This window comes from Bombina bombina, chromosome 6 (assembly GCF_027579735.1).
Source record: "Bombina bombina isolate aBomBom1 chromosome 6, aBomBom1.pri, whole genome shotgun sequence".
In the NCBI taxonomy this organism is placed as follows: Eukaryota; Metazoa; Chordata; class Amphibia; order Anura; family Bombinatoridae; genus Bombina; species Bombina bombina.
In genome coordinates this window covers 1,084,118,817-1,084,122,969 of record NC_069504.1, presented here as the reverse complement: position 1 = coordinate 1,084,122,969, position 4,153 = coordinate 1,084,118,817, and the positions used below count along the sequence as shown (strand labels likewise).

Genomic DNA, 4,153 nt, shown 5'->3' with positions numbered 1-4,153 from the left:
TGACGGTTCTGATCCAAACAGACTGGATTCAGATATTTCAAATTTTAAATTTAAACTGGAAAACCTCCGTGTATTACTAGGGGAGGTGTTAGCGGCTCTGAATGATTGTAACACAGTTGCAATACCAGAGAAAATGTGTAGGTTGGATAAATATTTTGCGGTACCGACGAGTACTGAGGTTTTTCCTATACCTAAGAGAATTACTGAAATTGTTTCTAAGGAGTGGGATAGACCCGGTGTGCCGTTCTCACCCCCTCCGATATTTAGAAAAATGTTTCCAATAGACGCCACCACACGGGACTTATGGCAAGCGGTCCCTAAGGTAGAGGGAGCAGTTTCTACTTTAGCTAAGCGTACCACTATCCCGGTGGAGGATAGCTGTGCTTTTTCAGATCCAATGGATAAAAAATTAGAGGGTTACCTTAAGAAAATGTTTGTTCAACAAGGTTTTATATTGCAACCCCTTGCATGCATTGCGCCGATCACGGCTGCAGCGGCGTTCTGGATTGAGTCTCTGGAAGAGAACATTAGTTCAGCTACTCTGGACGACATTACGGACAGGCTTAGAGTCCTTAAACTAGCTAATTCATTCATTTCGGAGGCCGTAGTACATCTAACTAAACTTACGGCGAAGAATTCAGGATTCGCCATTCAGGCACGCAGGGCGCTGTGGCTAAAATCCTGGTCAGCTGATGTTACTTCTAAGTCTAAATTGCTTAATATACCTTTCAAAGGGCAGACCTTATTCGGGCCCGGGTTGAAAGAGATTATCGCTGACATTACAGGAGGTAAAGGCCATGCCCTGCCTCAGGACAAAGCCAAAACTAAGACTAAACAGGAAGGAGCTGTTGCTCGCTACAGACAAGGCTGGAAACCTAACCAGTCCTGGAACAAGGGCAAGCAGACCAGGAAACCTACTGCTGCCCCTAAAACGGCATGAATTGAGGGCCCCCGATCCGGGATCGGATCTAGTGGGGGGCAGGCTTTCTCTCTTCGCCCAGGCTTGGGCAAGAGATGTCCAGGATCCCTGGGCGCTAGAAATAATATCTCAGGGATACCTTCTGGACTTCAAATACTCTCCTCCAAGAGAGAGATTTCATCTGTCAAGGTTGTCAACAATCCAGACAAAGAAAGAGGCGTTTCTACGCTGCGTACAAGAGCTCTTGTTAATGGGGGTAATCCACCCAGTTCCACGATCGGAACAGGGACAGGGGTTTTACTCAAATCTGTTTGTGGTTCCCAAAAAAGAGGGAACTTTCAGACCAATCCTGGACTTAAAGATCCTAAACAAGTTCCTAAGAGTTCCATCGTTCAAGATGGAGACTATTCGGACAATTTTACCTATGATCCAAGAGGGTCAGTACATGACCACTGTAGATTTAAAAGATGCTTACCTTCACATACCGATTCACAAAGATCATTACCGGTACCTAAGGTTTGCCTTCCTAGACAGGCATTACCAGTTTGTCTAGAATGGAAGATAAACAAGGGGCGCCAACATAGTGTGAATCGTTCAAACAACAAATATAAAAGTGATGTGCAAAAAACTACTCACAAGGAAAGTGGCACCTTAAATGAATAAGGTGCGATAAAGCAGGCTGACATTCAAATTCCAGCAGTCAGTACGCTGGAGGTCTCACCCAGAGGACCTGTGGAATCCAGATAGGCGTCTAGAAAGTAGCACCCACGTTTTTCAGGGCCAATGGCCGGACCAGGTGAGCTGCAAGCTGATAGGTGTTCTCCTGCTGCACTCACGCCACCGAGACTTTTCTCCAAAAACGACAGTGTCAGTGTATGAAAGGTTCCGTGGTAAAAGTCCTGTTTCAAAAACAAGTGGATCGTGGAAAGAAGCAAAAATACCGGGTCGTGGTATAAAACAAACAGTATTTATTTTGCAACGCGTTTCTCAGTCTATTCCAGACCGTTTCATCAGGCATCTGATGAAACGGTCTGGAATAGACTGAGAAACGCGTTGCAAAATAAATACTGTTTGTTTTATACCACGACCCGGTATTTTTGCTTCTTTCCACGATCCACTTGTTTTTGAAACAGGACTTTTACCACGGAACCTTTCATACACTGACACTGTCGTTTTTGGAGAAAAGTCTCGGTGGCGTGAGTGCAGCAGGAGAACACCTATCAGCTTGCAGCTCACCTGGTCCGGCCATTGGCCCTGAAAAACGTGGGTGCTACTTTCTAGACGCCTATCTGGATTCCACAGGTCCTCTGGGTGAGACCTCCAGCGTACTGACTGCTGGAATTTGAATGTCAGCCTGCTTTATCGCACCTTATTCATTTAAGGTGCCACTTTCCTTGTGAGTAGTTTTTTGCACATCACTTTTATATTTGTTGTTTGAACGATTCACACTATGTTGGCGCCCCTTGTTTATCTTCCATTCTAGACACCCTGACCCATCGCACCGCGGGACACAAGAGGAGCACGCCAAACACCTGAACACATCACTGTTCACATATTAGGATTGGACACTTATTTTTTACATCACAGCAATTTTTGGGACATTGATAAGTACTTTTTTTATATATTTTACTAATCGCCACAAATATCATTGTTTATCTGTGATATCTGATTATTTCAATGTATCACTAATATTATACACAAATTGTCATGAGCACTTGTTTTACACACAATTTATTTTCGTCATTATTATAATTTTTTACACATACCAAACACTGTGCTGTTTATAAAAAAATAATTTTTTTTTTTTTTTTTTTTTTAATTTATGCATACGGGTACAAACCCAATCATAAAGTGGTAGGTCCCTCTTAAGTTTTTTCCTCCTCAGGAATTTCTTTTTATATTACCAGTTTGTAGCTCTTCCATTCGGATTGGCTACAGCTCCAAGAATCTTCACAAAGGTTCTGGGTGCTCTTCTGGCAGTACTAAGACCGCGGGGAATCTCGGTAGCTCCATACCTAGACGACATTCTGATTCAAGCTTCAAGCTTTCAAACTGCCAAGTCTCATACAGAGTTAGTACTGGCATTTCTAAGGTCACATGGATGGAAGGTGAACGAAAAGAAAAGTTCACTCGTTCCACTCACAAGAGTTCCCTTCCTGGGGACTCTTATAGATTCTGTAAAAATGAAGATTTACCTGACAGAGGACAGGTTAACAAGACTTCAAAGTGCTTGCCGCACCCTTCATTCCATTCAACACCCGTTAGTGGCTCAATGCATGGAGGTAATCGGCTTAATGGTAGCGGCAATGGACATAGTACCCTTTGCACGCCTACACCTCAGACCACTGCAACTGTGCATGCTAAGTCAGTGGAATGGGGATTACTCAGACTTATCCCCTTGTCTGAATCTGGATCAAGAGACCAGAAATTCTCTTCTTTGGTGACTTTCTCGGCCACATCTGTCCAGGGGGATGCCATTCAGCAGACCAGACTGGACAATTGTAACAACAGACGCCAGCCTTCTAGGTTGGGGTACCGTCTGGAATTCTCTGAAGGCTCAGGGACAATGGAGTCAGGAGGAGAGTCTCCTGCCAATAAACATTCTGGAATTGAGAGCAGTTCTCAATGCCCTCCTGGCTTGGCCCCAGTTGACAACGCGGAGTTTCATCAGGTTTCAGTCGGACAACATCACGACTGTAGCTTACATCAACCATCAGGGAGGGACACGAAGCTCCCTAGCTATGATGGAAGTATCAAAGATAATTCGCTGGGCAGAGTCTCACTCTTGCCACCTGTCAGCAATCCACATCCCGGGAGTGGAGAACTGGGAGGCGGATTTCTTAAGTCGTCAGACTTTTCATCCGGGGGAGTGGGAACTTCATCCGGAGGTCTTTGCCCAAATACTTAGACGTTGGGGCAAACCAGAGATAGATCTCATGGCGTCTCGACAGAACGCCAAGCTTCCTCGTTATGGGTCCAGATCCAGGGATCCAGAAGCAGTCCTGATAGATGCCCTGACAGCACCTTGGGATTTCAGGATGGCTTACGTGTTTCCACCCTTCCCGATGCTTCCTCGATTGATTGCCAGAATCAAACAAGAGAGAGCATCAGTGATTCTAATAGCACCTGTGTGGCCACGCAGGACTTGGTATGCAGATCTGGTGGACATGTCATCCTGTCCACCTTGGTCTCTACCTCTGAAACAGGACCTTCTGATACAGGGTCCCTTCAAAC

General features: G+C 45.1%; 1 long non-coding RNA gene across 1 annotated transcript; it reads right to left on the bottom strand.

Moving 5' to 3' along the window:
• Nucleotides 1-1,864: 1,864 nt before the first annotated feature.
• On the bottom strand, nt 1,865-2,764 carry LOC128662461 (uncharacterized). The gene is made up of 2 exons (XR_008402784.1): nt 2,452-2,764; nt 1,865-1,937 (listed from the first exon to the last, which is right to left on the bottom strand). It is a non-coding gene; the product is annotated as an uncharacterized LOC128662461 (long non-coding RNA).
• Between the last annotated feature and the right edge of the window lie 1,389 nt (nt 2,765-4,153).